Genomic DNA, 26,679 nt, shown 5'->3' with positions numbered 1-26,679 from the left:
AGACTACATTATTAAATGTTCACAACGTAAGTTATATAGCTAATTATTGTAGAATTACTTACATTAAGGAAACAAAATCTTCGACCCAAAAAGAACATAATCGAAACACTGTTTAGCCGGCGAAACTGACAGGATAAACAATAACACTACTCACACGTCTGAATATGCTGGACATGTTTCCTGACTGACTCAAGATTCCCTGATTAAGGTTAAAAAAGGGAGCCCTGGAAGTCGTACAAGTGTGAGGTCACATTCAAGCGCCAGGAGAAAGCAGGAGAGAGAGAAAAAGGGAGGGTAGAAGCGGTTGCTATCGAGCTGTGTAGCTGACATCATCTCTTTGCGCCTTCAACATCTCTGGAGTGTGTCGGTGTAAAAAGAAGCGCTGAGGAGGAGAGTAGCGAGCTCTGTGTCTTATTTCCTTCCGACTCCCCGTCACTTCTCAGCGGACTCGGACAGTCACAGCGGTCCGGGAGTAGAGAGCAACAGTAGGTCTCGCCTATCGCGGGGAGCAAGGCAGGCGGAGGACTCACGGAAAGCTTTCTTCGAAGAGAGAAAGAGTTGAAAAGCAAGGAGAGTGTGTATTACAACTAAGGGAGGGTAACCCGCTGGAAAAAAGGAGCGGAGAGAGACCAGCAGCCTCACCGGCCATCATCGGTGTTTCACCCAAAGCAGGGGGAGCCTCCTCGGGGCTCGGATATTAAAGAAATCGAAGAGGCCCCACTTGGTCGACCGTGTCCGTCTGTGGAGGTAAATAAACCTGCTCTTCTAAAATGAAAGTGGTGATCTGAGGCAAATACCTTAGCGCAAGTCAGTGCTAGCAGGAAAGGGCCAGGGCTCTCTGGAAAAGGACAGTTGGGAGCTTCTTGTTCTAATCCACCGAGTTCCATACGAGCAAGGACGGAGGGAAACCGCTTATTTAAACGGGTCCGAGTCCTGAAAAGGTCAAGGTAGGGCAAGCAGAGCTCTAGAAGTGTACATTTATAGGAGGTGCATGCTATTTCTCTGTGCTAACCTGTGGGGAACCTACCGAAAAAAAAGTGAATAGTGTGCATGTCGCCCCGTACAAAAGTCCTCATTTAGTATTCAATTCACGTTGGAAGTGCTTTTGGTATACGTTTTCCTCGGTGTGGTCATGACAGAACTTCTCATTTTGGTGGTTTCTACATCACTCTACGGTTAAAAATAACTGGTGTATGTAATCGCTCTTTGGAAAGTGATCTTTTTGGCATTTCACCGCCAGCAACTAATTACCTTTACAAGTTCTGCAGCGTCTGGATGTGGGTTTGCGTTGGGCTTTGGAACAGAATAAAACCAGGAAGGTCTGAGTCTTCCCCCCTTGTCACGGAGTTGTTTTGCAGTATTGCTAATTGACCCGGCGCGGATTGCTGTTGGCACTGCCGGGCTGAGAGCGGAGTCGTTAGTGATGCGGAGCGGCAGCTCCAGCACAGACAGGAGCACATGCGGTAGTAAGTTACTCTCCTGCACAATGGGAGCAGTTGCGAGTCCCACGACACGCTCTTTAGTTTTACACGCTAACAAAAAAAAAAAGTTCACGCTGATTTCGGTGCTCCGTTTGCAGTTCAAGTCCGAATAATTAATGCATTCTGTCAAGAAAGCATCGATTCTTTTTTCTAGCTGGAAAATCCTTAATGATATTTTTTTGATTAGTCTAATTTAGCTTTACCATTAGCTACTACGAGTCACTTCTGTAGCCTTCTTAAAGCGTCACAGAGAGTTTAGAACCGTGACCTGAGAATAATGAATAAATTATATAGCCCTGTCTCACGTTACCTACGGTATAGACAGTCGCTATTTGGGGGGTGTATATCCACCTTCCAGAAAACAATTCTGCATAGGAATCCCGTTTGTTCTCCAAGAACGTTCAAGTCTGCAAAATATTAAAAATATAAAATATAAAATATATCTTGAAAGCACTTCAAAATGACCATCGTCAAGCAGAATTGTATTTCCCCTAACTGCACAGATATTTGAAGCCATGGGTAAACGATTGTAACAGTTTAGCTGCGGTGGCTGCATGCTGTACATCTTACAAAAGCGTTAATATCTATATTTTCTTTACCCCAGAAATGGTTTTGATTTAGGATTTATTTTATTCACTCGAAGTATGCAATTGTAATCAGTTCTCAGCAAACAAAGATTATTTTTCCATAAACAACGCATTTGTGATCCCTCAGCTTGCACAATAATTTGGGAATCAAAGCTTTCTGGTTGGTCTGTTTTGTATTAGGTGTCCCCTCTGGAAAGTAATCTAGGAGTGAGCTGCACTACCGGACCGTTCATTTACGAGGTATTTAAATGACATGTATACAGCTTGAACATGTTAAACGCATTTTTTTCAGCATTTCAGACACCGAAAATGCACTTGCGAAATCTAAAGGCGAGTTACATGGTAACGGCTTTATTTTGAAACGGAACGAATCGCTCCTCGGCAGTGTGAACTTTTGGACCAGCTCTCTCCCGCTTTATACCTCGCTTGCGTTGGCACGTAAGTGTGTTTTGTGCATGCTGCTGTGCGCCTTCAGTCGCCGTCACGATTGTGTGGATGTGTTTTTGCTTCTGGGGTGAATTTTCTCAGCACACCAGGACTGAAAAGTCTGGCTTTTGGAGCAGAGTGTCTCATGGTGTAGTCTTCTTTCGCCTTGAGAGGGTGAAAGATAAACTTTCAAGAGCAGCGTCACAGCGGTGTGCCCTTAAGCAAAATGTATACAAATATCCGGGGATGAGAGTCTTCGACTTCAGGAGTGGGATGTTTTTGTCGCGCTGAGTGACCTGCTGTGTCTCTGTCTGGCTTCTGCACCTTGTGTAAGCACTGACTTCGCTTAATTTGTTGAACTGTTTCATAACTAAGATGTTTTAGCAGGCTTGTGAGAAGAGAGGAAAAAAAAACTTCCACTTTTAAGAAATACTTAGGTTCTTAGGTACCTGTCTGTATTTAACCCACTTAGTCATGCAATAATGAAGGATTTGTCAAGAATGCTTACATTAAATGATGGAGATAGGCTCGCAAATCCGTATATATTTGTAAGTCAAGTGTTTGTTAATGCTTTGCTGCAAAAAATCAATTCATGATTGACACAGAATTAACTGTTCTTCTTTACTTGCTTTGACCAACAATGTTGCTCCTATTTTTCTGGATTTCTTTTGAATTGAGTCTTTCATGCTGAAGGAGTAGTTGCAAGTGTTTAGTTAGACATGTATCCCATAGTTACACTGATGGTAATGTACATCACTTCCAAATGTGTATACAAAAATGATCCAGCTAGGGATGTTTATAGATGATGGATAAAAAGTTAAAAAAAGGCGCTGACATCAAGCTGTTTGTGTCCTTCCTAGCTTTCTTTGTAACAGCTCACACACCACTTATTTTTCTCTAGAAAAGGCAGGTTCTGCTTTAAAAAGACTGGAATATGGTTTGGTGTGTATATATACATCTTCTGCAAATGATGTCACGAAAACTTGCATAACTGTTTTATGCACTTGTCTCACTTTTTTGAACAGAGAAACAGGCCTTTACCATGCTTATGGTTCTGACAGTCACCTGACTATCATTATCTGCTTCGAAATGAGATTTATGTGGGGCTTTATACCCCTGGGTTCTGCCAGAGCCAGTAAAAAAACAAATCTATCAGTTGAAATACATTCTCTTTACACATATGAGGTGTGTCATATGCAGCAGTTGATCATTGCTGTTCTGCGGTGTAGTGGTGTTGGCCCCACAGTCTTAGAGTAATTCTTGAATTGCCAGTTTCACAACAGACATGCTTATTTATACTCATTTGGAAAAGCTGATGTTCTAATAACGGGCTGCACAGTGGCGCAGTAAATAGCATTTCTGTCCTGTCGAGCTGAGGCCCTGGAGTTGAGTTCCTGGGGTGCTGTCTGTGTGGAGTCTATATGTTCTCCCCATGTTTGCATGGGTTTTCTCCCACAGTCCAAATGCATACTGGAAGGCTAATTGGCTTCTGGGAAAACTGGCCCAGGTATAAGGGCACACACAGACACACTGTGGTGCTGTCCAGGTTATATCCACCTTGTGCTTGTTACTTGCCTTCAGCCCCCCCACCCCCCCGACCCTGAACTGGACAAAGCAGTTAAAAGACGGATGCGTGATGTTCTAATATGCTGCTGCCTTCTCATACACAATTCTGTGCTCTCATAGGCTGTATCATAAATTCCTGTTGGAAAGGTAGGAGCATTCAGTAGTTTGTAATCCTATTCCATTATGCACTGCTGTTGCAGACAGTGACAGTGTAATAAAAGGCAAGACACTAAGTGACCTTTCAGTAATTATGGTTCAAAATACTATTGCCTCCACAGCCTTCGTAAAGTCAGCAGAAGGCCTCTTTCTTCTTTTTTTATTTGTTGTGACGCATACTAAGTCTTATTTTTGAGCGTATAAGTTAAATGTTTAACAATAATTACTTCCTTCACTTTTTTGCATCTCATAACCGTCACTGGAAAGGTGACATTTCACTTAACTTTGTGTGCTGGTAGCAAAGTTAAGATTTGAATTTCGGTACTATCCACAGGTTTTTGCATTATTATTCATTTTTAATGGAAACCCATACAGCTCATTTCCAGCTTTTGAAACTCTTGGACTGGATGGTTCTGATTAAAAATGAAAGGGCATTCTACTACATACTGTAGGTATATGAAATGTTTTTAAAATGTTTTATGTTGCAATTTATAGAATAAGTTGATCCTTTTAAAGTGCTTAGTAAATTAAACAACACATATAAACATCTTGCATTATATTTTAAGAGTGAGCACAGTTTCAGAAAAGATTGGGTAAAAGTGTGCAGATTTACCCATTTCCGAATTGTTGAAGGGCAAAGTATGCTTTTTTCCAAACTTGTATTTGTAAACTTGTAAACATGAACCAGAAAGCACAAGCAGAAGCTATGGGGAATTGAAGATAAAACCGAGAACTGGAGGCACTTACACAGAGATTTGTGGGAGTGTGAACAAGCTATCCAGTTATATTTTTAAAGCTGATACTCTCACTTGTTTTGAGAAATGTCTGCATGAGGTCCTGGGATCAATTACTTATTAGCTAACTAATGGGCCAGGTGTCCTCCTCTTGTTTGTAATTGCTCTTCTAGGAAAGAGAAGGAAAGATATGCGTATCAGTTATCATCTGAATGGGAAGGTCAGTTCATTTCTGGACATTTGTGGATCAAAACCTGGATGGGGCCTCTAATCCTGTTGTTTTGTTATGCGTCAAGACTATCCTATAAATGTGCTGCTTGCTATTGTTTGTTTCTGTTTTTTGCCATGTCCTATTGCAAGTTTATAACTTCATTGGATCTTTTAGTTGAAAGTATTTTTCTGTCATAAATATTTTCAGTGAGATTTCTGAACATTTAAAAGATGAGTTGATGACAATAAGGGAATACTGTTGAACATGCACCAGTGGATCTTAATCAACAGTTTCCTTGCAAGTTGCCAAGTGGTCTGCTGAGGGAAGTCTTTTCAGTAACTTTTCCAGCAAAAATAATGGCAAAAACTGCTATTATGGTAAGACAAACTCTGAGTAAAAGCAAACACAAGTATACACAACAAAGTAACTATATACCTCAAAATATTACATGATTTCCTTTAGAATAAACGCCCGTGTATAATGTCTCGTAAACGTCTTCCAAAATAATAATTATAGAAATTAAGGGAGATAAACATGGGATTTGCCTACTAAATGATTTTATTAGGACCTACATGATGAATATGAAAGGATATTTCACAGCAAGTGAGAAGTGTTACTATTTCTCTGTGCTTGAATTTATTACCAAGATTGTCTGTTGTAAATCTTTCTTCTCTATCGGTTGCTTTCAAGAGGTAAGACTTTGAATGGGCCTGCCAGTTCTGGTGCTCTGATCTCCCGTGAATGATGTGGAGTGTTTAGAAGAGCCCATACCAGGTCCTTATCTACAGCGGAGCCACAGCTGGGCAAACAGCAAGTGTCCTTTCTAATTGAAACTGTATCTGAACAGGCCCTGCAATCCATTCTTCTGGCCCACAAGTAGTTAAATGTTTGGCATGCCAATCCTTTGTGTGTGTGTATGTGTGTTTTTTTTGTTGTTTTAGCTCCTCCAGTCAGGGAATCTCATGGCACTTGCATCACAAAGCAGCTTGCATCTTTTATAATTTATCACCAATAGCCACTCGCACGTTGGATTCCAAATTCAGCAAAACTGCCATTGTTTCCATCCTCCTGGGAAGACAGGCTGGGATGCGACTGTCATAGGAAACTGGTGATAAATTAAAGAGGAGGAAAGGGGGGTGGAACGAGGAAAACGGAGTAAGAAATGTTAGCTTCAGCTTCTTAAGGAATCCTGCTGACAGCAAAGCACACTGAGTCAGAGCAGGCTGGGTTGTCCCAGTGGAGAGAGACTGGATCTGCTGATGAACAGGGAGGCGTTGTCGATCAGTGGCTGCCTCCTGATGACCTGTTTCACTTTGACCTTGAGCACGAGGATCTGCTTTTGAGATCTCTTGCTTCCTTGTTAAACATTGTTCTGTTAAGTATCTGTCTTCATCTACAATGAACAGACTTTGTATATTGCTTTTGGATGTCAGGCTCATTACAGATTGAGAGAGTATTTGTTTTGGAAGCCAGGCTTGGAAAAGGGAAAACGATGAAAGAGAGGTACTTTTTGTTAAAAAGAAACATGTTGTGGGTTTCGTAGTTCTTACTTTCTAGATAATTAGTTTAAAACATCCTCCTAATGTTACTCCAACATTTAAGTGACAAAAGATCTGGAAGAGCTTATATATAACACAGAGGGACAATGACAATCATACATAAAATAGCTAAAGTATATGGTGTTTTGAGCATTGGAAATGTTGACAGTTTTGATACAATATAACCTTATTCAGTTAAAATTAGAGACACTGTGCTGAAGATTTTACAGGTTTTGATTAAATCAGAAGTGTTGCTCATCTTCCCAATGTAAATTTCTGAACTCTGGACTTGAAGGTGGAACTTTTCTTCTACTAGTAAAAATCCACCATCAGGTATTTAATTGTAGTTGTCGTTGTTGTTGTTTTCCAGGTGGGTGGAAGTTTTGATTTTAATTATGGCCCAGGATGAGGAGAATTGTTTTGAGTTTCTTGAAGTTTGGTACTGTGGTGTACTGTTGTCTTTGCATATCTTTGATGCCAGCCTTTCTGTCTTCAGACATGCCTCCTGTCTCTTTCACTGTAGACAGACTGTAAATTGAATAAATAAATGCTGTTCTAAAACTCTTCTCTCGCATCTCCCCAGTTGTTAATTCTTACCATCATCACCACTGATGCCTAATTAAGTTGGAAGTTGCAAGTCTGCCTTCTCTCTTAGTTCTTTTCCCCTGTGATAAACATGGCCCTGATTTTTGCAGATGATTGGGATTTGGGTAATGGCAGTACATCCTTTTTCATTTGAGGTCATGTGGAGGGGGCTCTCCATGTAGATTACAATTCACCTGGCATTTAACCTCTGGAAGAGAACATCCTGTAGTTACACAGGTCTTCAGACCCATGTGTGTCATGGGTAAGAGATAAGAACAAGATTAGAAAACACTGGCATAACATTTTACTCTATCATATTGTAAAGGAAACAAAAACGCGTAATGCCAAATGGTTAGTTTTTTTAAAACATTTTGCGCAGAATTGATCTTGTTTCTTCAAACAATGTCAGGAAGGAGATGAAATATAGTATCATTCTCCAGTTGCAGGCAGGTCTAAACCTAAATTTGAAACATGGTCCATGTTATTAGGTGTTTATCGGGTACTTATTAATGTTTATTTTTCTTACTGCCAAATGATCTTAAGTTCTGTTTGTGAAGTTTTTGGATGAATGTTCAGGTGTAGACCAGATCCTGTGCTCCCTGCCAAGCTGACTGAAGGAGAATGTATGAAGCTTGCTTTAAAGAAGAAAGTCACCAGTATAGGTTTGCTCCTTGCCTGAGGACATGTAGGAAACTGCACTGTTGTGCTCGTATAAAAGCGTGAACTCTGTGAAGTCCCACCAGAGCAATGATGCCTTTATGCTCCTGTCATGCGGCAGCACCTGTTTACACTGAGTCTGGCAGGTGGTGTGACATCATAGGTCATATCTGTTGACAGTCATGGTTGTTTCCTATACATTTGGATGATAGTTTGGTTTTATTTTTGAGATTTGCCAAGTGCTTTTGTCCACTGATGGTTAGCATGAAGCTTTGGTAATGTTTAGGAAATGTAAATACCTTGTGAGTGTTAAGTGTAATATACCGAACCTCAAAAGAAACTCGGCACTCCTAACTGCAACAAATTGTTAACAAAAAATGGCAACCTTTTGTAGGAGGTGCACTGATATTTTATTGAGCAGACATGACACAGGTAAATTCATTATGTAGATTAACATTATCCTCAATGGGGGATCTACTGTGAAAGTCACAGGCTAGTAGCATTTTGGATAGAATACCTGCTGTAGATCTGTGATGCTTGTTATTCACCAGGTTGCAGATGCTGTTTTGTGGAATTCTGCCTCATTCTTGAGCTTGAACAAGTTATGGTCTCTGAGCTCTATATGTTACACTTCATCCCAATTTATCCCACATATATATTGGGTATAGAAAGTCACCATGCCCTTTCAAAATCTGTACCTTTAGTTGTATGACACTCTTAACATAAAAACAAATTAAATTAGGCTTGTTCCATTTTTATTTACACACAGTAACCCACATTATCCAAGTGAAAATAAAATTCTGAAAATTAATATTACAACAGTAAAATACCTTATTTGGATAAGTGAATACCCCCTTTACAATTGCATTTGTAAACTTGCTCAGGTATAACCAATTACCTTACAGATCACACAACTAACTAATTGGCTCCTACCTGTGATCAAATGTGGTGATTTTGACTAGTTCAGAATAAAAGTAGCCATTTCTAGAGGATTCCACTGCTTGGAAGTGCATTTCAAAGCAAAGAATCCACTATGGGTGGAAAGATGATTTCAAAAGAACTTTGACATAAGGTTGTGGAAAGGCACAAGTCAGGAGATGGGTATAAAAAGATTTCAAAGGCTTTAAGTATCCCATGGAGCATAGTCAAGACCATCATTAAGAAGTGGAAGGTGTATGGCACCACCCAGACCCTGCCTAGAGCAGGCTGTCCCTCCAAACTGGATGACCAAGCAAGAAGGCAACTTTGAGGGAGCTAAAGACCTTTATGGCAAAGACTGATCATTGTGTGCATGTGACAACAATATCACAAGCGCTCCACAAATCTGGCCTGTATGGGAGGGTGACAAGAAAAAAGCCACTCCTTAAAAAAGGCCACATCACGTCTAGTTTATGTTTTCCTAAAAAGCACCTTAAAGACACTGTGGTCAGATGAGACCAAAATCCAACTTTTTGGCCGGAATGCAAAATGGTACGTCTAGCGACAACCCAATACATCTTACCATCCAAAGTACACCATTCCTACAGTAAAGCACGGTGGTGACATCATCCTGTTGTGGGGGTGTTTCTCTTCAGCTGGGACTGGGGCACTTGTCAGGATAGAAGGGAAGATGGATGGTGCAAGATACAGGGACATTCTTGAAGGAAACCTGCAGCCCTCAGCCAGGAAGTTGAAAATGGGGAGATGGTTCACCTTTCAACATATCAATGACCCACAGCACACCGCCAAAGCAACTGTACAGTGGCTGAAGGACAGGAAGGTGAATGTCCTTGAGTGGCCTAGTCAGAGCCCCGACCTAAATCCCATCGAAAATCTTTGGAATGACTTGAAGAGGGCAGTCCATCAACGGTCACCAGGCAGTGAACAATCCTGTAAGAAGGAATGGGCAAATATTCTTCCCTCTAAGTGTGCAAAGTAGGTAGAGATGATATCCAAACAGGCTCAAGGCTGTAATTCAAGAAAAAGGTGCTTCCACCAAGTATTAACTCAGGGGGGTGTTCTCTTATCCAACCCAGTTATTTTACTTTTTTCTTTTTTTTTTCCACTTGGATGTTGCAAGGTACAATTTGTAAATAAAACTGGAAAAAGTCTGATTTTATTTATCTTCTTTTTGGGCTTTAGGGCAACAAAAGGTGAACATTGTGAAAGGGGGTGGTGACATGGTGTGACTGTCACATTCTCATCTTGCAAGAAAGCCATTGTTACATGAGTAGGATGAGGATGTGCTTTGTCCCATTGGAATGTTGTAATATCGCGATGAGCTCAGGAATGGCAACATGATCAACAGGACTGTAAGATCCCAGGACATGATCATTGTAGCGGCATGGGATGGAGTTCTGTGGAGACTAGACACACCTACCCAGATCATTACACTTTGAATTCCTCATTTATCCTGGAAAAGGTGTTTTAACTCATGGTCCAGATTATGGTCCGTAATTCATGGACCATGTTTGTCTTCAGGTTGTTCCCAGGCGGAGAGCAACAGAACATTGACTTAATTCAGCCTCTGCCATACTCATCGCACAAAGGATTTCTCTTTATAGCATTTCCTGCTTGGCTCCTCTCCAGGTTTTTTTGTTCTTGATTTTATCCAGGATTGACATTCAACAGTTTAAATCACTTCATCACTTGTGTTCAATCAGCTCTGTCTTTAATGAGGTGATTTAGTGCTTTTGCAAAGGTCAAAGTCAGTCGAGTGTTGCTTGTCAGTCATGAATAACCAGTGAATCAAACTGATGCCAAAAGCATTCAATCAATATTCAAAATCCTTGTTCTTAGTTCTTCTTATATACAAAAGTCCATGGAGAGACCAGTTATGTTTTGTGTTCTGTGTATTTAGATCAATGTCTTTCTCATGAATGAATCATGTGTAAAACGAAATTGGTCAAAGAACTGTACAGTATTTTGTAAACTGGTGTCTCATTTTAACTTGGCCACTTTATCTCCTGATGTGAAAATATATCTGCATGCTACATAGCAGTTTTCAAACAAGTCGGATTTATTTGACCTATCATATTGTAAAGTGCACTTTGATGAATGAAAAATAGATTCATCTGTTAATAAATCAATCAATTTCTTGAATTTGTCATTGTTAGCCAAGCGTGTTGAAACACTCTAAGTCCTGACCCCTTGGAACTGTGGTGAAGAAAAATATTGAACATTTCTTGGCTTCCTGACTTATTCTGTCTGAACTCCTGAACTAAAGAGACAACAGTCTTTGCTTATGACCCCTAGAGAGACGTAAGTTTAAGGTTAAAGGGCTTCACTTTGAGGGTAGGCTAAAGGATTTTGTACATATATTTTCCATGCTTTAGTGCAATATGAACAATTAAGAAATATTGCTTGGTCAATAAATGCCAAGTGACTTTCTTGCCCATCATATGTGTCATCTTTTAATTACATGGTCAAGTGACAGCCCTCAAAGTGTATAGTAGACATGGAATGTTAATTATATCGGCTTCTCAGGAAAACAAGAAGTCTGGGCATGCTGCTTTCATCCTCTGCTTCAAACTGCGTCAGTCAGGGCACTGAACTCTTGTGCCAGGCAATAACAGGATGTAAGATAGTTGTCTGGATGTTTTGTTCCAAATCTCGCATGTATGTGTACACAGTACATACTGAGAAGGTTGGAAGTAGACCAAAGCTTTTGAAGTTTTTAAATCGCTGTCCTAGCCCCTTTGAAAGTGACTGTGTTTGCTGTCCTTTAATTATTTTTAATGAAGCGCTGAAAACTTCACACTCTTGTCTTCGAACTGTCAGCAGCTTTTCTTGAAATGTCTTAGGCTTGCAGTCTCCTTCGTGCGCCAGGCAGCATTAACTTGTACCAGCTGCACTCAGGGAGCCTGGGAGAATGGAGTTCAGCTAGAGCAGGGAGGCTTATTTCATAGAATCTTTTAAGCTGAGTTGACTTTGGTGATACATTTGTTTAAAAAACATGCGCAAACATGAAAAGGATTTGAAGAATAAATACAGAAGAGTATGTTCTGAATGTTTTTATTTTCTAGAAATAGTAAGAGTTGCTTCAATATGTTTAAAAAAACTGCATGAAGTTGCAGACCTCTATATGATAAGGAAGTTATAGTGCTGTATTAACGTAACGCCAGAAGCAGCTTTCTCTAGGATATGTAACGGCGATATTGAAAGCCTGCTTACGGCACTGCAAAGCCAGAATATTATTTCTGGGGCTTTTTTCTGGTCTTGGATTTGTCACGTGCTGGACGTTTGCACTGCAAATCTTTAAAGAAAGCTGCATCAGAAAGAATCCCAGGCAAAATGCCTTTTTCTTTTACACTTTCAACTTATCTAACATTTACACCGAAAGCTGTAATAAACTCCTAAAATTCCTCCTAGATTTCTTTATGCTGAGAGTAGTTTTAGGGTGTATTATTTTTTATGGAATTATAAGCAGTCCTTCAGACCTTGCATTATTTTTTTTCAGACATTTTTCATGAATGAGAGAGGTTAATACCTCTGAAAGTTTTATCATAGTCCTTTTAGGTAAGCCCATTTAAATTAGTCACTTTTGATGGGTAATACAATTTTCCCTGTTTTTATTTCTTTAGTCATTGTTTTTGTCATCCATTTAAAACTAGCAACATGGTGAATTTCTGCTATTCCTGAATTCCTGGTTTACACAGTCCAGGATTAAAGTAAATTGTCTAATTATCTGTGCATGCTTTAAAGACTGCTACCTGATACTATAGGCTACGAATGAAAGTTTCCCTTGTAAATGACTGGAAATATGTGAGCTCCTGCTGTCGGTTTGAGTTTTATTCAGACTGGGTTGTGGATACGGAAATTAAAAAATGTTTTATTGTTTCCCTGCAGCTAATTTGGTTTGCCTGTTTGCATGTGGGCATTGGAAAATGCGAGTTTCTCCCAGAGAAAAGTGCAGGATTAATAGAGAAAAGGCATGTCTCTATATCTTTAATATGATTAATGTAAAAACACTCTTTGTATTTGAATTTGTTACAGATTTGGATTGCATTGACAGATCTTACTTGGTTGTATCTTGAATAGCCCTTGTAAAGGACAACTGCACATTTAAAGCTGTGCAGCTCTCATAAGTGTTTCATCTTTGTTGTCATAAACACAGTTGAAGAGAGTGAAAGTGCTTTTATTGCTCTGTGGAAAATCAAGAACAACTTCATTATGTTTTCTAGGATGAGACAGGGTTAACTGTGGCCGCACTGAGTCTCAAGAGCTCATCCCAGCTGATAGTTACTGACAGGGTGTGGAATGGTTATTGTCAAATGATGCTGACCTTTTAGATGTCAAATTTCACTGTTAAAAACATTGGCTTGATCACAAGCCAACACTGAATCCTCTTATCTCTAAACTTCCCTTTAGCCTTCCCCTGGTTTTAGACACCTTTGCCTTCTTTGTTATGGGTCATGTTTTGTTCTTTTGTCACTTTTATTCTTTATCTCATCATCAGGATTCTATTAAAGACTAGAAATGTGTTTTTTCCCCTAAAATGATGGCTGGCTTTTGCTTTTAAGTTTTGCTCCACCCTTTACATAAAACCCTGTAATTTTTTGCTCTCAGTTTTGTGCCAGGCAGGTCAGGACAGTCAGTCAGAAGTTCCTCACTCATTTAGTGTCATCTTCCTCATGTGGCTCTTCCGTCATACAGCATAAATGGAGCGACATCCTTAAAGGGGAACTGCAGTCCCAATTTCTCATACCGGTTTTTAAATCTCGGTAACAAAGTAAATTCATTGACAGCTTAGAAAAAACGGCAAATCCTGAGTTAAGCAAAAATCGTGAACTTTGTGAAAGTGCTGTAAGTTGCTATATAACTGCAAACCCCTGGTCTTGCCATGAGCGAGAGTTCCCACGAATTGCGACGTGATGCGGCCCTTCCTGCTCGCTAGTCACTGTAATAACGGATGTACTGCAGTATTACAGTGAATGAAGTACAGGTTTTGCAGCAGATATTTCACTGCAGAAAGTTTCCAACGTGATCTGCGTGCAGGGTTCCATTTATCTGCAGAACTGTCTCGAAATCGAGAGCAATGTTTCTGTTAGATTAAAGAAAATGCTTCTTTACAATGTAATAGGGTCTCTTTATGTCACCGGACGTTTTGTTGCCCCATTCTGAATCAGAGAATATGGCACTGCACATACCTGGAAATTTAGTCTATTTTGAGATGTAAACTGGAGGTTTTACAAGTTACTATGTACATTTTGCTTTTGCTGTAGCTTGAAATGCACTCATCAATGTTGATTCCTTGTAACCCAGAAATATAAAAATAGCTTAGCGGTTTCCATTTAACTTTTTTGTTTTGCCTTACAATACGAGATGCTAGTTTTAAAATGATTGGTAATATGTGTGATTTAGGATTTTTATTTCTAACAGAAACGTATAAGATCTTGGGTGTAATAATCCTGTTTCATATTTGAATGTCCTAAGTGACCATGCATTTCAGTCTTCGTCTTAACAGTTTGATTTGTGGTACAAAACCCCTTAACTTAGATCAGCTGATATGTAAAAAAACAAGTAATACATTAACCACTGTGTTTTTATACATTGTTTAATTATCTGATGTGTTTTTCCAAAAGGGTTGAAATTTGTGACCATTTATACAGCTGTGTTTTTTACTAAGCGAAGTGTCTAGCTCAAGAGCATAGCACAGTGGCTCACTGTGTTATATGAACCTACAACTTCCCTATCCTTATGAGAAAAGAGCCTTAGCCACTAGCCACACAGCTGTTTCTTAAACCTACAAAACTCAGTAAGTGTATATACTGATGTATTCCAAAATCGAACATAGTATTCAAAATAAAGGCTCCTGGCTTTTTTTTTCACGCTACACTTTTCTTACACCTGCAGGAATCCTACACGGTATTGTAAGTTCGCCTGGAGCAGATGTGTTTGACGATGGATATTACACAATGGCAGACTCTTTTATTCTTCAATGAATAAGTAAACCACCGCAGGAAAATAAGTCAGCCATAATATAGTCTAGAAATGAATAGCAAAAAAAAAGTAAAACAACAGAGACATGGTTGACGTAAAGTACGTGAAAGTCCAGTGGACACATGTTCCCTTGGAACGCAAAGTTGTTTTGTTGCAGGAGTGTAACAGATCCGATGTAAAGCGTGACTGGATGGGTTTCTGTACATGCCACGTTGTGAAATTGTCTTCACATACAGCTGTTGAAAGGACGCAGGGGTGAGCACGTGGTTGTTGGTGGGTAAATCTGAGACCTCGCTGGAATCCTCTGTGTAATACAGAATCCCTCCGTCTCTTCAGACTGTTTACAGCTGACGGAATTCAGCTTGTTCGTTTCGGACACCGAAATGCTACACTGGGAGCTTCAAGTTTTAAATTCCTCGTCTAGCTGTAAATCTCTTGTTAGATTGAACCTTCTGGTTTCCGTTTTTTCGATAACGCACCTGATGGGCGCGCATGGTTTCCATGCGCTTTACGATGCATTTATATATGAATTGTCGATTTTTACATTCCCCTCTGTAAACAGATTTTTAAAATATTTAAACTGCCTTGGCACTAACCTTAGTGCCCTGGGCTTTCGACTGTATACTGTATGGGTGAAGTCATTCCTCACTTCTCCACCTGCTCTGCAGTGTCTGAGGGTGGCTGATGGACCATTAAAATGGGGTAGGGATGGATGAACTGTCCTCTCCTATATGTGTAGCACTTTGGGATCCTTTGGGATACGAAGTGGTATAGAAATGCAATTCAGTAGAAATATAAAAGAATTGTTGAGCATTTTCAGTCCTAAAACTGAAGCTGCTGAAAGTCTTGTTTCGCACAGTAGAAGAGGATCAGAAATTCTGAGGTATTTCCACCTGTCATCTGCATATTAACATGTACTGCTGTTGCAATGTTTGTTCTGTATTTCCCAAACGTTAGAGCATTGCATAGCTATTGATGGCTTTTCCTCTGCTCTTTGAAGACTAGGTTGACAAAACCGGGGGAGTTTGAGATAAAAGGGGGAGATCATCTACCTGCCCTGGTCCCATTAACCTTTAGTCGTGTGACAGCCTAAGCTCCAGGTTCTCACTGCTGGTTGGGAAGTGGCTTGTTAGCTCTGCACAGCGAGACTACCTGCAGGTGTCCCAGAAGTAAAGAGGGAGTGGGCGGAACAGGTGTGTGTCTAACGAGATTTCCCGGCAGATGGGAGCACCTTTCGGAGAGAAGAACACGATTGTGCGGCAGACATGATCGAAGCATTTACTCTCTTAAAGAACTTGAACAGCTTGTGTTATAAGTGTTGAACATCAATCCATGCTAATATGGCTCTTCAGTGCTGTTTTATTTTCTTGCCCTGTTTGCATAAAACTGTGTCTACATGCATTGCCTGCAGCCCCTTCAGATCCCATTGTAAGCCGACTTGTGCGTCTCCTGCGATATAATGGAGAGAATGAGAGTGAGCAAGGGGCTTAAATAATTCAGTGCTCTTCCAGAGTCCTGAATTCACAGCATTTGCGGGAGATGGGGAAACAGTTGGCTGCGATACGGATTGCTAGCGAATGGCATTGTCCGTCTGAGTGGGATTCTGGGCCTGGGGAGCAGGGATTTGATTCAAGTCGGCACAGCATGCGATATAGGATTTTCCTAAGAAGACATCACTGGGTGTTATGTGCCGTTGCAGGAATCGGACGTGTTTGCCGTATAACCAAAACCCTCTAGCTTGGGCTCCTCGTATTGAATGAATAAAGAACCTGAACAATAAAACCGGGTATTTTGTGCTATGAAAGGTTATTGGCAATGGATGAGATTATCACCCCTAGTATTTTTCCTTCTTTTGTATATAAATCTGCTGGATTCTTGTAAGGTTTCTGCATAGGCTTAGGCTTCTTGGAGGTGAAAGTCTCCGAAATGAACCCTAAATGCCAGCAACAAGCTGGATTCACAAATTGAACCCAGTGCCAAAAATATAAAAAATAAAATACAAGTACCTTGGATGTTTTCTGCTCTGGCTGGCGTTTCTTCTCTCTGGGGGAAACGTACATTCTTGATGAGAAGCACTCATGCAAGAGAGATGAAAATCACACCATATTTCAGTAGATGTGACATATAGGCCGTATGTTTTTCCACTTATGCGGTTTCAAGTCTGACTTAGTGGTGTACTTCACCACCTGAAATGGTTTTGTTTAACATATAGGCTTAACATAGTGTTGTTTTGGTAATTGTCTACTTTTTAAATTCAGTATAGTTGTATGTTCCAAACTGTGAAATATTCCAGCTAGGGTGGGAATTAAAATAAGGATAATTTATGTACTTTTTATTTTTGTCATCCATACACCTCCTCCATGTATGAAAACTGCTTTTGTGGTGGTCATTGAAAGACTAGAGGTGTCTGGGGCTTGGAATTGTAGAGTCTGTGGGACATTTTAATCCCTTTCTAGACATTACCCAGAAGGATTGCCCCTCAGGAATGCCCAGCAGTTGATGCAGTCGATTCAATTGGGAGAAATGGAGACCAGTTGAATGGACTGCCTGCCTTCTTATTGTCTCTGGCTTGTTCTTTCCTTTGCTGAGCAGTGCTGCTTGTGCAGGCTGTGCAGAAGCCAGTCCAGCAGTGTTAACAGAGATGAGCAGGCTCTGCCTCTTGCCATTATGAGCACATCAGGATAGGAAATGTACTTTTGCCTTATCAGCACTTCCAGCTCCCTCTTTTCCTTGCAGATCGCTGGGAACTCCTGTGTTTTTATGGGAAGTTCCCACCGATTTCTGGGATAAGGATTAAAAAAAGATCTGTCTCTGTGCAGCTTCTCTGCCTTTCACTGTCTCGCCTCCCTCTTTTCCACCTCCTGCTCAAACACAAAGCACTCCTGAGTCTGCTGTCGAACAGAGCAGCAGCTAGATGAAGGAGGGCCCCCAGCAGCGGGTAATTCACATGGAGGCCCTGTCCTTCTGAATGACACTTCCCTGCACACGGGGCTGTTCCTGCCACTCTCTGCTGCTGCAGTGAGGAATGTTGTGCTTATGTCTGGGGAAGCCAGAAAGGCTGAAGCCTTGCACTGATTTGTCTTGCTAACATCTACTGCTGGCTTCATATACAGTACTTGCTGCTGGTAGTTAGTGTTTTGTATGTATATGAGGTGTGCTTCAGCTAAAGGCTAGATGTTTTAGGTGCCACAGGAAACCTATTTTCCTAGGCTGGATTTATCTGGCTTCAAGCTACATGGTAAGTCTTATATCCTGAATGGCTTTCCTGATTATTTGTCCTTTCTTTAACTGGAAGAGGTGAGTAGACCATGTTTCCACACCAGCTTTTATTTACCGTCTGGGAGATCTCATACTTGGTACTGGGATTTTCCGTTTTTGATTAGCCTGTTGCTTCTTAAGCCATTTGATGTCCTGCCATGACATTGGTTTCTTGCTCTGAAAGCGGTTTTGACAGTGCGACCCTGTATAGGATTAAGAGAAGAATGCGTGAAGTGAGCAGTAAGCGCGATGCAGGTGACATTAGTTTGTTACAGTGTTTCAGTGTCACAGAAAGTGCAAAGGGATTGGCAGCTGGCATCCCCAGTGAAAGTGCCTTCGAGTTTATTAGCAAGGATGATCTCTATAGGGGCTGTGGCCTGTTGGCGGGCAGAGCTGTAGTTAAACCAGTACTGTTATCGTTTGATCTGCTGGGGCTTCCTACTCTCTTTCAGCTGAAGTGATGTGGAAAATGATGTGAGTGGATAAAATGGTTATTGGAAAAGAGCCAGTTTTTTTGGCATTTTGTGTTTTGCTCCCCCAATTTGTTTAACTTGCTTAAAAAGAACAGGCTGGCCATCTGCTTGTAGTTGCAGAAAAGCAGTTTGACTTTTGGAGGTGGTGTCCTGCAAATCAGTGAGCTTTTTTTTTTTGCCTTTTCCTTTAGCCGAACCTCAAATGAGAAATCCGTGGAATAGCAGGCAAAAGAATTTTGATTAGGTCTTCTTTCTATTCTGTATATCATTTATACCTGAAAAAGATTAGATGGCTGCATCGATCTGTAGAAGATATTATATCTGTTGTGCAGCTGATGTTTGGCTGTTTCGCAGGAATGTGTCCAGCCACCTCTGGTGCTATTTGTTGAGTCTGTTGCATTTCAGTCAGTCTGTAGCTTTTGCGTTATTAGCATTGTTGTGAATGTCTTCTATGCTTATACATGGTTGATTATGATGTATGTTCTATTTAAGCACTTGACTCTTGTTCCTGTATTCCTGAAGGTATAATTTCAACCTTGAACAATTTCTCCTCTCTTTAACACATCTTGTGAAAAAGAATAGGGTAATTAAAGTGAAACAGTTTTGTAGTGCTGCCCTCTTTATGTAAAGTATCTACATATTGACTAGAGCTCTTTATGTTTTTGTATCTAATTCTTTGGTTGTGGTTCAAAAATAGGTGTTCTTTGCTTCCCACAGGCTTGTCTCTTCAAAGTCAGCCCCTTCTCATTCTCTTTGATCTGCTTCATGTTTCCAGTGAGCTCCGAGATCTCTGTTAGTTAGCAGGCGTCCTGTCGGCCTGCTTCCCTGTCTCACCCAGAGGAACAGCCTGCAGAGTTTCATGGGTGAAACCTGTAGTGTTACCACAGTTGCCTTGGTAACAGAGCCTCAGCCTAGGAGAACATTTTCCTCACGATTTCCTTTTACACTGAGACGTGGCACAATATTGTGAGCCCTTTTTTCTCAATTAAACGAGCCAATATGTTGTTGTTGTACAGTAGCTGTTCCTGTTATTGCTGCTGCATTTGGCTGTTCCCTCTTAATTCAATTTTTTGTGCTGTAACACTCGATGTCCCTGATCATCGGGGTGTCCAGCTATGACGAGCACGTGCCGCACAAAGCGCTGCTTCCAGTCTCTGGCAATTAAAGAAATTGCCTAGAAAATGCCATTGCAGGTGTAGTGCAGCCTGCCAGCGCATCCTGATCGGTTAATGGGAGCTGCTGTAGTACTGTGTTGCAGACACAAACTGTGCAGTACATTGCTATGCATCTGATAGTGAAACAAAAACAGCGTGGATCTTGTGTGGAAAGCATGGTGCACCGAGCAGAGCACATTTGCAGACTTGCTGGCTAAACACTGGGAATCATGCCAATCAAATTAATCTGCAGTACTACTTCACTATCATTACATTCACTTTAAGTGTGCAGTTGTATGTAATTTGCAAAATCTGCTAATTCACCTTTCAGGAGGGATTCGTTTTCTCTTTTTTCAAAGTTTGTTTTTTATGTTGGATTTTATTCTGTCTTTGGAATTCTCCTTAAAGAAGGCAGATGCAGATTTAACCAACTGCATTGTCTGTGCTTGAACACCATATAGACATACAACTGTTTTTTGTGTTACTTTAAAGGATTTCACCCTTTTATTGTAGTTACAAATTATAAGCAAGCACATTGTGTTATTATATTGGAAAGATAAAAGTAGCAGGAGGCTATTTTAGTTTAAGCTTTCAATCTTTTACAATGAACAGTGCATATTGATAGCTTTCAAATGTTAAACAGATATAAGAGGTTTTTTAAAGTTTTGGTTGTTTTTAAGTAAAATGCTCTATTTACTTGGGAGCCACATTTGTGATCATTCAGATTTTTAAAATAGATTTTGTAATGTTATTTTAGGATTTTCTTTGCCATATGATTATAAAGTTTGACAAAATACTTAATGGATGTACAAGTGTTCCTCATAATAAGTGCCCAAAGGTGTGAAAGTGTTTAGAACTTCAGTATGAGAAGAAATTGTATGTTTCCCCCCCCCTTTTGCATTTATATCTTGATTAAATCCTGGAAGCCTGTGTTCCCATTCACATAGCTGAATGGACTATTTCCCTGTTGTCTGTGTCACAGGTAATGATTCTTGGTTTGACTGCATGGGGAGTAACAATCTTAAATCTGTTAAGATTCTAATTAGAGAAAGTCATATTGAACTTATTTAACAGGTACGAATTTCTTCTGTGTTTGCTTCTTCTGATACATAGGACACCCCTTAGCCACAGCTGTACAAAATCATAAGTAGTCTGTTATGCTGTTTTTCCTGGCTTTTTAAATATTCTCCTCTGTCAGTAAGCCATAGTGGATGAGTGATTAGTACCTATTCCTCAAGCATTTCTTTTCACTGGAGCCTAAAACTACCATCCGGTTGTCTGTTTTGAGTTGTTTTAGGAATGTGCTGTATAAATTGCAAGAAAGATGGATAAAATCATTACCAAACATTTCTGTAAAGATTTGAGCGGCTGCTGTGCTGTTACCTTAGAGGCTCTTCTTTCTGCAAGTCATTATGAAGCTGGAGAGCTTGAAAAGGTTGGTGTATACAAGGGTTCTTGCTTTGCATCTTCAGAGCAAAGAAGAAGAAAAAAAGACTTGTACTGTTAGAGTTTTTGGACAGTATGTAGAGTACATTTGTTAAATTTTGCAGGCACAAAAGTTCCTTTATCAGTAGATTAAATGAACAAATAGGATTATTGGCTTTGACATACTGGTAGCTTTGTGGACCAAACTGGTATGACTTTTCATTTCAATTCACCATTGTTCTTGTGGAGGGGATCGATAGCCATTGACATGCTATTAGGACAATAAAAAGCTGTTTCATGTGAAGACCAAGGAGTATGTGTGCTACACAGAAGCCAGTTTGTTGCCTGTGGCTTTGCTCGCCCAAATACTTTAAAAGTTTTACCTTATCTGTTAAATAAAGCTATTATCTGGCCCCAGAGACCAGATATTCCAGGCCAGAATAAATTCTGAATGCTTCTCTTTCACAGAGCTTATGATTATGATGATGCCTCACTGGAACCCATAGAGTCGTAACTCATTGATTTGTTACTGAGAGCTGCTCTTTTATTTCCCCGTCTTCTAACTTACATAAATCGCCTCTGTTGTCCATGCAGCTCAAATACGAACCATACAGCCACCGCAAGGTCATGAGGTAATTATCACATTTGGTCTCGTCAGTGCCTTTAGGGCCCTGAGTTTGGAGTCAGAGTGTTGCAGGAATAAGAACGTGGAAGCATGTGTGTGAGATGGCTTTGGACCCCAGTGTGTGGGAATATGCGAGTAACATACAAAATGTAGTCACAACTGCTAGGATATTTCCTAGTAAAACTTGTAACGTTGTGTGAGATTCCTGCGGCACACCACACAAAACAAAGTTCTCAAAAACCATTACTTACCCCCTCTTAAATTTTGTGGGCTCTTCACCTGCTTCTTCAATGGATTGCACATTCAATAAACTAATGAAACTGGAAATTACTGATTTAAGGTTTGGAAACGTGCAACACTCAGCTCATTTTGGCCTTCAGATGTTTATTTCCTGCTAACAGTATTCATTACTTTTATAAACAAAATTCTAACAGTTTTAAAGAAAAGGGGTTTCTTCAATGAAACAGCAGTGGTATGTTCGTTTTGTATGGTTGCAAACGTGATCACCTGACAAGGAAGTATTTTATGTAGTGGAGATGTTGAAGTTTAACAAAAGTCTCATTTACAAGGCCTTGTGATTGTATTTCTTTCATTCTCCCGATCAAAATGCTGTAGTGAAATTCACGTTTGTTTAATATAACATGCCTTGTGTGCCAACTTTAATGGCATGACAACATTTCTATATTTCGAAATCAATAGGATTAACCAATACAATTGCCATAGACTTATTGCTGGTCAGGCCTGTGGCACCCTGGACGACCCTACAACCTCAGTGGGTGCCGGTCATTGGTTAACCCAGCTGACATCTCTTTGGAAGGCAGACAGGCACCAGAGCCGCAGAAAACAAAATGAGAGAACATGCCAACTCCATGCAGAAGATGGTAGGCTTCTATTAAGCCCGGAGATGTGAGGCAGCAGTGCTAAGTCAAACACCCAGTTGGTAAAAGTAGGAAGAAATTAGCTACATTTCTTGATTAAATAGGTATTTCCCCTATTTTTTTACATCCAATCTCATATTTGGGGTGAAAAACTGTGGTCGAGTATTGTCAAAGTGACTGGATAGTATATATTTTACCTGTCCCAACACAAAATGAATGTAATTTTTCATAAACTGATTCATGTGTGTTTATAAAGAAAATAACCATAAAAACAGTGTATTTTGGCACTATTTTAATTGAACATACATTTTGTAAATTGAGCTTGGACTCCATCCTCCATCCATAAATAACTGGTATAGCAGAGGTTTCCCAAATGCTGTTCAGATACAAGCTCACTTCTTTGTAGATAAGCTGTTTGCGCTATGTCAGCCTGGGATCAATGCTTAGTATAGAAATGTTACCTGTCTGAGTCCTGTTGAACTTCAGTGCTGCCTTTAATATTCTTGATCTTACCATCTTGCTGAATAGATTGGAAAGGATGCTCATTGGAATTGCTGAAACTATTTTGCTGTGGTTTAGATCTTATTTAACTGGTAGAAATTTGTTCAAACTGGTCATTATCCCTCCTCAACAAAGTCACAACTGTGACCCACATGGTTCTGTTTTTGGCCCCATTCTTTTTAGAATCTACATTATCATTGTGTCAGATTCTTTTTAAGTATGGCACCCGTTTTGATTTCTGAGTTTGTGACACCCAAGTTTCTGTTTGCTTGAAACCTGAAATTGATCTTTTCACATTTTATAGATGTCAAAATGTTTGTTAAATCCATTTCTTAACATCGACACAAGTTTTCCCAATTGGCTCCCTCTTTTTCTTTTCAAGGCTTCATTAATGTAATGTTAATGGTATATCTAAACAGGCTTTAAAGTTAGTGCTCAGACCTTAATTAAATACATGAGCTTTTCTCTCCTGTTGCCTATGTACCTGCAAGTCACCTGCTTTTCTCCCTCATCTGCCTCTTCCCGGCTGCTGCCCACAGTCTCCTTTGCTACGCAGCACTTCTCTTCTTTTTGTCTGATTTCTGTAATTTTGAACAACCATACATTACACTGCTCTTCAAAAACCCACAGCTCATCACTCTTCTTTCTGGAACTATTGCCCTGCCTCTCTGCTTCTCTGTCTCTTGGACAGCCGGGCACACTGCCTGATATCCCCTAGGTTCTTTCGCCACTCGCTGCACGACTCCCTCCAGGCTGGCTTTCCGCCAACACAGTCTTCTGAAACCACTCTTCCCTGTTGGCAATGACCTTCATTTACACCCTTCTCTAGACCTCGCCATCTCTTTTCCTCTTGACACCAGCACCCTCTCCCCCTTCTGTACCAAGAACCTTGGTGTCATTTGTGAGCTCTCTCTCTCTCTTATTCCCATCACATTTCCACTCCTGCAGCTTCCCGAGCAATACCTGCAGGATCGGCCCCTTCCTCGTTAGCTTGGCTTCTATTTCAGGCGCTGGTGTCCTCTGACCCGGACCATTGCAGCTTGCTCCTGGACGGGCTAACAGCTAGCGCTGTTAATCCTCTCCGACTCATTCAGAATTCCTAGAAACAACGTGTGAAGATTTTTCAAAAGCCGAAAAGTTGGTTGTTCTTTCTACTTTTAGCATGGAGTTGACTTTTACTTATTCCTTTGCAGCCAACACGTGCTGACACAGGTCCTCATTCAAGAAAAAGGTCTGCTACTCGCCTGTTTTTGTACCTCGTTTCTCTCATATCACCCTTTTACTCCGGCTCCTCATTTAGCTCCCTGTAACTACATTCATCCCTTTCCTAATACTCTTGTCTACCCCTGTCTTACACTGCGGCAGAGTAGTTATCTACCTCTCTCACTATTGCACCCCCCCCGGACCCATCTGAGCCCTCACCTCCAGGGCCCATTGATTCTCACCTCCGACTCCTCCGTGTGGAATGAACTACCCATTGAAATCTCAAGAAGTGCTAAGTAGCTGACTGCCTTCCTCGTCTTGATACTCATCAGTTCAGACAGCACCTGTGATCTCTCTGGCAGCTGATGCTACACTTACAGTGTGCCTGCCTCGCTGATTTGTTTTTCTTGTCATTTGTATTTTCACCTTTTCTATGTGTTAATTTTGTTTTTGTCTTTATGTATTGAATACGTTTTATGTCGCCCAGCTAGAGAGTAACAGTATTATTAGGTGAAACATAAACACAGTCAATTGTAACTCTATTTAAAGCTGGCTCGCATTGAACTCGCATTGCACTGTGCCTTTCTAACCCAGTTACTCTTTCTGTTGCTTTCTCCCCCTGACGTGTTTCTGTCAGTCACGCATTCAGTCTGACGGGTGGATTTTGTCTGTCAGTAAATGAGTTTGAATCAGTCTGGGTCAGAAACTCTGCACCACTGTGTTTTTTTTTTTTCTCCAATTTTCCTTGCATTTCATGGAAAAACAAAACCCATGAAACGTTAAACATTTAGAAACCTTAAACTGAGGACCGGTGATCCTTCTTTACATAGTACGTAGCTCAGAAGAGGCAGAAAATGTTGTTTTTTTTTGTGTATCTTACCAATTTGGTTTCTTTGTAGAAAAAGCTGTACTCGGGGATGCAGTAGTGTTACCAGCCTCGACAGAGATTGGCAATTCTATTTCTAATTTGGTCACTCATGGTGTTAGACCAGCATGGGGGCGCTGTGATTAATATGGCTCCCTCGCAGCACTGGGGCCCTGGGTTCAATTCCAGACCTGAGGTGCTCTCTGAATGCAGTTTGTATGTTCTCCCTGTGTTTGCATGGGTTTCCTCCAGGTCTTTGGGTTTCTTTTACATTACAAAGACTTGCTGGTAGGTTTTTTGGCTTCTGAGAAGGCGGACGTGTGTGTCTGAGCTATGATGGACTGGCGTCCTGTCCTGGGTGTATCCTGCCTTGCGCCCGCTGCTCGCCGAGATAGGGGCGTTGGGGAGGCAGAGCCTGAATTGGAAGCAGTTAGAAAATGGATGAAAGGTGTGTTACACTGTTTCTCACTACAATAATAAGGATGCTTTTTTCTTATCGCCTTACAACAGGGACCTCCTTATCTGCACACTTCCATTATCTGCGCACACTCAAGCAAAACTTTTAAAATTAGTCATCTTAAAAATATAGCTGGGCGTGCATTGTGCCATTGTGGACAGAGCATCGGCAGAAATGGCAGGCTCAAAATGAAAACGGATAGTTTTGAGCAGAAAATACAAATAGTGAAGAGACTGAAAAATGAATCTAGAAAATGATTGCTTTGAAATGTATAATAGGAGAGACCTTAGCTTTCAGTGAGTTTTTCTTCTGGGTTTGTGTGCTCTCTGGCATGCTCGGTACATGCGCTTTAGCTTAACTGATTGTTGTGGTATTTGTGATGCATTGTACACTTTCCCACACATCAAGCAGATGAACGTGGTTCTATTGAACATTTTTTGGGGATTTCAGTAATAAAAGGAACTTCTGTAAAACACTAAAAAGAAGTCTTGAACCTGAAGAGATTAAGTAGCGGAGACCTTAACAATGAAGCCTGCCATGCCAGCACACTGGAGGTCTCTCCAGCTTGAGCATATCAGAGTGATGGGGCATTTCAGCCCGCTGTATGTGTCTGACTTTTCCCGTCTTCTGTCTCCCAGAGTGCCTGGAATGGTGCAAAGCTTAAATAATGCTGAGTAGCTTTTTTGCTACAGCTGTAGCTTATTTTCAGTGCTGTTCATTCGTTTCACTTACAGCAAGTGGGCTGGAAACTGTGCGCGCTAGTGCATGAACTCGGTGGACAAGGCAGCTGGCTTGCTCATGCATTCGTACTTTCTCCTGTAACCCACTGTAGGATGTTGTGCTGCAAGAAAAGCATAAACTGCTACATTGCTAACCTCTTTTATGTGGTGTTTAGTTCTGTGTTTTGAAAAATGGCCAGTGGCAGCCGGTTATTTTAAATAAGCATCTAGGCTGTCAAGCTCGATTTTACAAGCCTTC

At 40.7% G+C, this 26,679-nt stretch overlaps 1 protein-coding gene across 1 annotated transcript in view; it reads left to right on the top strand.

Moving 5' to 3' along the window:
* Positions 1-336: 336 nt before the first annotated feature.
* The window catches only part of fbxw7 (F-box and WD repeat domain containing 7), a 214,251-nt gene continuing 187,908 nt past the window's right edge, over positions 337-26,679 (top strand). The window contains exon 1 of the mRNA XM_088633187.1: positions 337-747. The gene's annotated coding sequence lies outside the window, so the exon portion shown is untranslated. The remainder of the gene's footprint in view (positions 748-26,679) is intronic.

This window comes from Lepisosteus platostomus, chromosome 1 (genome assembly GCF_059453375.1).
Source record: "Lepisosteus platostomus isolate fLepPlt1 chromosome 1, fLepPlt1.hap1, whole genome shotgun sequence".
Taxonomy (NCBI): domain Eukaryota; kingdom Metazoa; phylum Chordata; class Actinopteri; order Semionotiformes; family Lepisosteidae; genus Lepisosteus; species Lepisosteus platostomus.
The sequence above is the reverse complement of the archived record's forward strand: the minus strand, read 5'-3'. Positions and strand labels throughout refer to the sequence as shown.